Consider the following 10,414-nt stretch of genomic DNA (forward strand, 5'->3'; position numbering starts at 1 on the left):
CTTCATTGTGATCACACTTGCATAAGGTTTAGTATTTGCCAGCACGGACTCATCATTTTAATCCTCACAACAACCTCACTAGGTAGATACTATTATCACCATTTTATAGATGTCAACATTGAAAGAGAGGTTAAGTGTCTTGTTCAAGGTCATGCGGTTTCTAAGTGGCGTACTTAGGATTCAAACCCAGGCCCCTCACTCCTGAGACCATTCTCTTAAACATCTGCTATATTAACACATATGTGTGGAATCTAAAAAATGGTACAGATGAACCCATTTGCAAAGCAGAAATAGAGACACAGATGTTGGGAACAAATGTACAGACACCAAGGGGGGAAGGAGTGGTGGAATGAATCGGGAGACTGGGACCGGCATATATACACTATTATATTTATACTATATATAAAATAGGTAACTAAGGAGAACCTACTATATAGCCCAGGGAGCTCTACTTAATGTTCTATGATGACCTAAATGGGAAGGAAATCCAAAAAAGAGGGAATATATGTATACATATAACTGATTCACTTTGCTGCACAGCAGAAATGAACACAACATTGTAAAGCAACTATACTCCAATTAAAAAAATTTTTTAAAAAGAGGAAAAAAATAATTGCTCTGATTTACTTCTTATCTTGCTACCTATACACGAGCCCTGCTGATCTCATTTACTGCTGTATTTTTAGCATCTAACATGGACGTGGCAGGTGTTAATACATACTTAATGAACACATAAACATTGGACTTAGGATGCCGTGTAAGAGCTCCACGGGACTCCGGTGAGCCTTGCCAACCACACGCCCATGGAGAGTCACAAGACTCAACCATTTCTGAGACTCTTTAGGAAGGAAGGTTACTGAATGTTTTTCAAACTCACTGTAGCACAGACCCATCTTCACAGCCCTGTCCTCAGTGCGTTAATAGCTTAGAGAAGTGTGTTCTATGGAACACATTTTGAGAAATCCTGCCCCAGAGCAACAGGACAGACAGCACAGTCCCCAGAAAGATGCTTCTGTTGCCCTTGCAATGCCTGGCCCTACCTTCCTCTAAAGAGTCTTAACTCAGGGACTTTCCTGGTGGTCCAGTGGTTGGGACTTTGCCTTCCAACGCAGGGGGTGCAGGTTCAAACCCTGGTTGGGCAGCTAAGATCCACATGCCTCAAGGCCAAAGAAACAAACCAATAAAGCGGAAGCAATATTGCAACTAATTCAATAAAGACTTAAAAAAATAAAGACTTAAAAAAAAAAAGAATACACACACACTAAAAGTCTAACTCAGAGTCCATAAAAGCTTTGTCATGTCCACAGCCCAGTTCAAAAAGGAAACTCCAATATATTAAACTTGGCTTTTCTTTTACACACTGGAACACACGGCTACTGTGTCAGAATGGTTCTCCCCCTGGATGTTCGTGGTCCCACAACTTATCACTGAGATACCTTTACTTTTCTCAGAGCTCTGCTTTGTTGAATGTGATTGAAACAAACTCACCCCTCACAACGTCCTTTACCATATTCTCAGAATTTCAGGCAAAACCAATGATGTGTATATAACCTCAGAATGGTTCTATTTCTCTCTAAATACTGACCATAATGCTGATGTTTAAATCATAGCTTCAGATGGAGAATGACCTCAAAATCTTCCTGTCTCAGCTCTCCCAGTCTTCCAGCTCATCTACTCGAAGTCTTCCTGCAAAAGGAGCAAGAAAAGTTTCTACTCTGAAATCTAAGAAAGAAAACAGCCAACAACCTAAGAACCACATGTATGAGCAAGGCAAAGTACACGGCTGTGATTCATTTTCTGCTTCTAAAGAGCTTTTCTCCTTTCAATTATTCATCTACAGTGGTGATTACAAATTATAGGCAGTGGTTAGAGTATCTTTTTAAAGCTCTTATTAAAAATACTCAATTAAAAACACATTCTTTGGAGAGCTACCATACAATCCAGTGATGCCACTCCTGGGCATATATCTGGAGAAAACTCTAATTGGAAAAGATATGTGAATCCTGATGTTCAAAGCAGCACTATTTATGATAGTCAGGACATAGAAACAACCTAAGCGTCCATTGACAGATGAACGGATAAAGAAGATGTGGTAATATACAGTGGAATACTACTCAGCTATAAAAAGAATGAAATAATGACACGTGGCGGCAACATGGATGGTAAAGTGAGTAAAGTGGCTAAGCAGTACCCGACTCTTTGTGACCCCATGGGCTATACAGTCTGTGGGATTCTCCAGGCCAGAATACTGGAGTGGGTAGCCTTTCCCTTCCCCAGGGGATCTTCCCAACCCAGGGATCAAACCAGGGTCTCCTGCATTGCAGGCGGATTCTTTACCAACCGAGCTATCAGGGAAGCCCTAATACATGTAAAGCACTTTAAAAGTCCTTCACAATTACCTTGCATGGTACTATTCTTATCCCCATTTTGCAGACAAGGAATCTAGGCAGAGAGATGCGAAATAGCTGGCCCAACATAATTCATCTGGTTTTAAATGCCAAAGCCAGATTAGAATCCAAACTGCAACAAATTTTTTCTTTTAACCATTAAACTACTTCTCTTTGTCTTTGTCCTCTCTCTCCAGAAACTTGTGTTTCTCTGAGGTAGGATCCTTTTCTCTCTCTTTTTTTTTTTTTAATTTTATTTTTTAACTTTACAATATTGTATTGGTTTTGCCATATATCGAAATGAATCCGCCACAGGTATACATGTGTTCCCCATCCTGAACCCTCCTCCCTCCTCATACCATCCCTCTGGGTCGTCCCACTGCACCAGCCCCAAGCATCCAGTATCGTGCATCGAACCTGGACTGGCGACTCGTTTCATATATTATATTATACATGTTTCAATGCCATTCTCCTTTCCACTTCTTTCTGTTCCATCTCTTTTATCAGTGGGTTCCTGCACTAACTTTCTATGTAGCACCAAACCTTCATGTTTTTTCATTCTTTTCTTTTTAAAAGTCATTAATACTACCTGACTAATCTTTTCAAACATGCTGCTCCTACCCTGAAGCCCTTTAAGGGCCAAACTGTTTGCAGTTTCCAAGAATTCATCTTACCCATTCCTCTTTACTTCTCGCATAACCTTGTCTATCTGGCTAGTTGGCTTCCCTCCTTGTCCTGTCACCTTGCCTTCTCCACACTGTACTTAGAATAACGTGCGTTCTCCCATCTACCTAAGTGTTTTCCTCTGAGACCCACTTCCTTCGAGGCTGAAGTCTTTTGCATTACATCAGTACTTCCACGATCTTTCATATAACTTAGCACTGGTCACTTGTGTCTCACAAGCATAAATTTCTACTCTTTTTTGGGGGGAGAGTTCACAACTTAACCTTTACCTATGCCCCTACCACCCCTGCTTGCTAACCCACAGTACGCTAAAACATGGATGGACCTAGAGATTATCATACAAGTGAACTCAGTTATAAAGTGGAAGACAAATACCACATGATAACACTTACATGTAGAATCTAAAAAATGATGCTGGTGAACTTGTTTACAATATACCCATAGATGTTGAAAATAAACTTATGGTTATCAAAGGTGAAAGGTTGGGGGGAGGGATAAATTAGGAGCTTGGGATTAACATATACACACCACTATACATAAAATAGATAATCAAGACCACCTAACTGTATGGCACAGGGAACTATTCTCAGTATCTGGTAATAACTTATAAGGGAAAAGAATTTGAAAAAGAATACATATACATGCATACGTGTATACACACACACACACACACACATATACACACATGTATATGAACAACTTGGCCGTATACCTGAAACTACTACAACCTTGCAAATCAACTATTCTTCAATAAAATAAATAAAACTTTTTTAAAAAGAAAAGCAAAAACAAGACAAAAATACATCTTCCTCCTCTATCTTAAACTTGGTGAATAAAACTGTTTCTATGTGCAAAGCTCTGATTTTTCTCTCATGATGAAATCTGACATTTGGTCCAAAAGCCGAGCTGTCTCCTCCCGCATTCTCACATTCCTTGCTCCTCTGACCACAACTCTTCTCTCAGGCACAAGCATGGCCTGGAAGACAACGCAGCTGCGGTGCCTTCTGGTATGGGCGGCTGCCATCCAGGTAGCCTGGCCCAGGATGGAGCTTCTCAATGTCTGCATGAATACCAAGCACCATAAGGAAAAACTAGGTCCCGAGGACAGGTTACATGGGCAGTTCAGCCCCCAGAAGAAGAATGCCCACTGCTCTGTCAACATCAGCTGAGAAGCCCGTAGCTTATTTTCTACCTGTACAGATTCACCTGGAACCGCTGTGTCAAGAGGAAGCATGCTTGCCAGTGCCACTTTATTCAGGACACCTGTCTCTATAAGTGCTCCCCTAATGTGGTGCCCTAAATCCAGAAGGCATGGACACCACTCCCACAGACAAGAACCTGAGCAGAGAGCAGGGCCCACAGGCCACCTGCCGGAGAGCATGGTCCAAGAATTCTGGTTTGAGGCAGGTTGTGAAAGCGGCTCTTTTGCCCCTTTCCTGTTGGCCCATTTCCGTTCCCCTCTCACCTTAAAAGAATCTAATTATAGGAATGAGATCACCAGGCAAGCTAACGTAACTCCTGACTTATGCTTTCCTGAATAGGCCCCTCACATGTGTGCTCAATCATGTCAGACTCTTAGCAACCTCATAGACTGTAGCCTGCCAGGCTCCTCTGTCCATGGGATTCTCCAGGCAAGAATACTGGAGTGGGTTGCCATTTCCTACTCCAGGGGATATTCCTAGACCAGGGATCAAACCCACAACACCTGCACTGGCAAGCAGATTCTTTACCACTGAGTTACCCCACGCCTGCCTTGTCTAACCTGTTGATTCTTTTTCCTAGACTAAAGCATAAGCATTAAAATTAAGTAGTTAAGAAACGATTAGCTCTCTAGCTCCAACAGCTCCCTTAGCAAGGCTGCAGGCAGATCACTTGGGTAGTGTAGTAACACACAGCCAGTGTGCACACAGTGGCACAGTGGAGAAGGACACAGAGCCCACCCTCCTTTTGGATGAGTCATTGAGATTCTTTCCCCTTTCGCCCTTTAAAAGCTGTCATGGCTGAGCAGAATCTCCAGAGTTGGCCTAAGGACCTGGGTCTACCTTTGCCCCAGGTTGCTGGCTTTTCTGATTACAGCAACTTTCCTTGCTAGGAAAAAAAAAAAAGGCAGAGCGATCTTGAGCAAACATGAGTCCTTTTTACAACACACATTTACAACAGACCCAAACAAGGGGGCTCCGGGACAGAAGCCTTGTAACGAAGGAAGACAGAGGAGGATGGGTTGGAACTTATGAAAAAGTCAAACATGTGCAACCAGAGGGAACTGACTAAGGCCCAGGTCCTTAGAGAAAGAGGGAGTCTGGTGAAGAAGCTGAGACCAGGGTAACGCATCTCAGGCATCTGGACTGAGGGACTGCCTAGACCTTGGTCTGTGCCATTGACTGCATGCAGAGAAATTCTTCAACATTCATTTTCCTTCAAAGGCTGGGGAAAGAGGGAAAACCCCACCCGCACTGGAAAAGCAACAGAGTAGGACAGAGGGAAGCTACACTTTCCTGGGTGGTTCTCCTTGTTGCTAGTTATTAGTGTACAGGATGACTTGCCTGGAAATACACTTCCTCACCCTCAAAAGGCTGGCTGCCCATGTGGCATTCCGATGACTCAGCCTGCGAGAAGGGTCCCAGAAACAAGCAGGGCTGGAGAGGAAAGCCCTAGGTCTGTTAGCTGGCTAATGGCTCGTTGGTTAGTGGTTCAGACAGAGGGCCTTTGGGAAGCCTGTGATTTTCAGGGTGAAATAGGCGCCTCTTCCTCTATTCTCCTCATGTCCAGGCAGTGCTTGCTTGTGTCATCTTTCTTTTTTTAAGTGGCTGTGCTGGGTCTTTGTTGCGGCAAGCAGGAGCTACTCTCCAGTTGTGGTGTGTGGGCTTCTTATCATGGTTGCTTCTCTCACTGTGGAGCACAGAATCCAGGGTCCATGGGCTCTGGCAGTTGCGACATGTGGGCTCCCAGGCTCCAGAGCACAGGCTCAGCAGTTATGGCTCATGGGCTTAGCTGCTTCGAGGCGTGTGGCATCCTCCCAGATCAGGGATCAGTCCTGTGTCTCCTGCCTTGGCCTGTGGACTTTTTATCACTGGGCCCCCAGGGATGCCGCCCTTGTATCACTTTTTGAAAGCATCATCTTGGAAAACGGTTCCCTCAAGCACAGGCGGCCCTGAACTGGACAGCAGCCAACGACACGCCAGCATCCTAAAGGACACAGCTGGTGTCAGGATCCAGTCTCTGGAAGCATGTGGGAGGCTTGGTGTCAGAGCCTCCCTCTCATGTAGGGAGAATGGGCTTTATCTGCAGAAGCCCAGGCAGAGGCAACTTACAAGGAAATGAGCCTTGTGGGGACGAGGGGGCAAAGGGGCCTCCACCATGCGAAGTTCCCACAAAGCAAGAAACACTGTCACCCCTGCTGGGGAGTTTCAGACAGCCGTGAACTCTTGATCTGAGGCCACAAAGACGGCTGTGGTAAACACAGCCCAACCCCTGGGTTTTAGAGGGCTGTTTTTTGTGCTCCCCCCGCCAAAAAAAATTTTCCTTCCTTCCTCCCCCACAAATCTGTTTATTACTAAAAAGCCCTGGAGCCTTGGGAACTGGGCTAGACCAACAAAAGCCTCTCATCTCCTGAGCCTCCTCCTCTATGGACTACACTAGGGAGGAAGGACCTGCTTTAGGAAGGAGACCCTACAAAGAAAGGAAAACAAAAACATTTCAAAAAGAAAACAAGGCCAAGAAAACCAAAAGAAGGCAAGAGGCAAGGGCAGGAGAGGACAACCTCGTCCCTCTGTCCGTGGTCCACATCCTCTGGGACCCTCTAGAGCCAGGGTTCTCAAACGTGCATGTACAGAGGGACCCCCTTGGGTCTCCACACCAGGGGGCAAGAAAGAAGTAAACTTCCAGTGGAGATGGTGAGCCCAAGGACCAAGAAGGAGACTGAAGGGCCTGTACCTGAGATGCTTTCAGTCTCAGAATCTGGTTTGTCCAAAGACAAAGGGAAAACCTCAGTCACAAGATAATAAAACTTCAGAATATAGCATCAGGAGGAAAACAAAACAATATATCGGTTTCAATGCACTCATGATAACTTGGGGGAAAAAAAAAGAGCAAATCCACAGTCAGGCCAGGATCCAGACTAAGTGACACGTTGAAGTTTAATTAAACTAGTCAAGCCTATATAAAAGCAGAAAGAATTTCAAAGGAGAAGGGGACACTGGGAAAATCAATACGGTTTCATTGCAGCAGGAAGAGGCACCCAAACTCAAGGTCAGACCCAGGGGGCTTGTCCAGTCTCTCCAACACTCTTTCCATCCTTCTAAAGCATTTCTTACTGGTGGAAAATGAACTGTCACTGAACTTGCAGATGATTATCTCTATGCAAAAACTCTGACAAGATTTTGTCAGTAATTCTAGACCAGTTGCAACTGGAGGGGAGACTATGGCAGAGAAAGGCAGACTTTTATCTGAAGGCTTCAAAAGACTTGGGTTTAACAAGAGGTACAGTGGAGGTGCCCACAGGAAAGGGATATTTCAGTGAGTTGTGGTCACATGTTACAGTCATCCTTTGGTATTTGAAGGGGATTGGTTCTGATCCCCTTGGATAACAACACCCATGGATGTTCAAATGCCTTATAGAACGTAGTGTGGTAATAGATGTGGTACATACATACAATAGAATACTACTCAACCATAAAAAAGAATGAAGTAATGCCATTTGCAGTAACATGGATGAACCTACAGTTCATCATACTAAGTGAAGTACATCAGACAAAGAGAAATACTATATATTACTTATATGTGAAACCTAGAATATAGCCCAAAGAACTTATCTAGGAAATAGAAACAGTCTCAGACATAGGGAACAAAGTGGTAGTTGCCAAGAGGGAGGTTAGGGAAGGGATGGAGTGGGAAGTTGGGGTTAGCAGATGTAGGCTATTACTTACAGAATGGATAAACAACAAGGTCCTTCTATACAACACAGAGAGCCATATTCAATATTCTATGATAAGCCATAATGGAAAAGAATATCTAAAAAAGAATGTATATATGTATATCTGAATCACTCTGCTATACAGCAGAAATTAGCACAACATTGTAAATCAACTATACTACAATTAAAATTTTTTAATTTAGAAAACAGAAAAGTTTGGTTTAGCATTTACATATAATCTATGCATATCCTCTCATATATTTTAAATCCTTTCTAGAAGATTTATAATACCTAATAAAATGTAAATGCTTTGTAAATAGTTGCCAGTATGCACCAAATTCAAGTTTTGCTTTTTAGAACTTTCTGGAATTTCTTTTCCCCCAATATCTTTGATCTGCAGTTGGTTGAATCCAGGGATGCAGAACCCGTGGACATGGAGGGCCAGTGGTGCCTACCTAAGGAGCACAGAGTCAGGTGCCTCTGGGTCCAGGGCATTTAGCAGAGCCTTGCCCCTCATTGGGCATCCAAGAGTCCCCCTTACAGACCCGAGAGATGAGGCTTCCCCAGATCCAACTTTCTCTCTGGCTACTTACTCTTTCTCTCCCTGGATGCTGAGAGCAGGGAAAGGAGGATCTTGACATTTTCCCAGAGCACTGGGCACTTCCTCCCCTACCTCCACCCCAGCAACCAAACAAACCTCAAGACACTTTCCTGAATTCAGTTCAGAGGCCCCCACCTCCTGTGAGGCTCCCCTGGCTGCTGCCCTCCTGTCTTAGGGACCTTTCTTGCTCAGTTCATGCTAAAGACCAGATTACAAACAACTACTATGGTTCAGGGGGCTTCCCTGGTGGCTCAGTGGTAAAGAATCTGCCTGCCACACAGGATCGCTCCCCGGGTCGGGAAGATCCCCTGGAGAAAAAAATGGCAACCCACTCCAGTATGCTTCCCTGGGAAATCCCATGGACAGAGGAGCCTGGCGGGCTACAGTCTGTGGGGTCGAAAAGAGTTGGATATGACGTAGTGACAAAACCACCATGACCTTTATGTGTCATTCTCAACCATCATGGGTTAGATTAGCTACAGCAATAGTAGTAATGGTAATAATTTTAAAATAATCATTTAACTTATTTGAACATTTATAAAAAATAAGTATCTTAGGACTTCCTGGGCGGTCCAGTGGTTAAGAACCCTCCTTCCAATGCAGAGGGCACGGGTTCAACTTCTGGTCAGGGAACTAAGATCCCACATGCCACGTCACAACTGGACAAGCCCGTGTTCAAGACCCAGCATGGCCAAAAAATTTAAAAATAAAAATTTAAAAATATAAAAAATAAAAAAACCATCTCCAAGTCAGCAAAATCACATTCCTATTAATAGAAGGTATCTACTGACAGGCCCCATGATAACTGACATACATCTCTGTGGGTCTGTGACAGTGTGGGGACAGCTCCATTTCATCAGCCTCCAGATACCGGTGGCCAAGCCAAGGTGACATTCTGTTAGCATCAATTTCAGGAGCTCACAAGTTGATGGAAAAACCATTAGTAAGTGACCGCAGTGGCATGTGCAGAAGCTGAGGTTGGAGGCAGGGGAGAAATGACAACAAGGGGAGGTGCCACAGGAGGGAGGTGGGGCCGCAAAGATGCTGAGCGGGAGGGACTTCCTTCAGAGACCACCGGCACCCCCACCACCTTTAGAAAGCGCATGGGACCACTCTCAGGACATCAAGGCTGCCTGGCTTCATTGTAATATGGAGGTGAGGCAGGGTACAGACAGCTTGCATAAATAAATCATAGACCATTTTTAGAGTGCCAACAATGGTCCATTTTATGTGTCAAGTAATTTATCAGAGATTTTGTGATCCTGAACCATTATGCTTGTAGTATATTTACACATTAGGATAACATCCATAGAGCACTGAGTATTTTCCTAAATACTGGATTTTTTTGTACTAAGTAAATGTTGGTCGCTTTCACTAAATGAGGCTATATTAAACGCATTTTGAGGTACAATTTGAATGTGCCAACCTTTTTCCCTCTACTTCTCTTAACCAAGAGAATGTTGTATTTTTTTTCTCGAAAATGGACTGAGCGTTGTTACAAGAGGCCTTTAATCCTGTATGTTTGTAGCATTTCACAGCCACAGTTCATTGCTCGAATGAATGTGGATTGACGGATGGGAACCAGTGAGCACAGGGCAGCTCGCTCTCCTGGGAGGGCGTCTGGCAGCCAGCACACAACCAGCTGCAGGAAGATGTCCACAGTCAAAATAGCAGCTGACGTGGGGACACATGAAGGAGAGCGAGCTAAAATAAGCACACAACCCTCCCTAGTGACACCCAGAAAGGCCACCTCCCCTGTGCCCTTGGGGACACCTTCCCACTTTGTGAGCTTTCCCCTGCCACCAGTGGGCTTCCCATGTATCTCACTAC

At 44.3% G+C, this 10,414-nt stretch overlaps 1 protein-coding gene across 2 annotated transcripts in view; it reads right to left on the minus strand.

The window, feature by feature from the left end:
* SVIL (supervillin) overlaps positions 1 to 10,414 on the minus strand; it is a 255,184-nt gene that overhangs the window by 189,262 nt on the left and 55,508 nt on the right. For both annotated transcript variants that reach the window (XM_010860023.1, XM_010860021.1), the window contains exon 3: positions 1,586 to 1,686. The gene's annotated coding sequence lies outside the window, so the exon portion shown is untranslated. The remainder of the gene's footprint in view (positions 1 to 1,585; positions 1,687 to 10,414) is intronic.

This window comes from Bison bison, unplaced genomic scaffold (genome assembly GCF_000754665.1).
Source record: "Bison bison bison isolate TAMUID 2011002044 unplaced genomic scaffold, Bison_UMD1.0 scf7180017864461, whole genome shotgun sequence".
NCBI classification, from domain to species: Eukaryota; Metazoa; Chordata; class Mammalia; order Artiodactyla; family Bovidae; genus Bison; species Bison bison.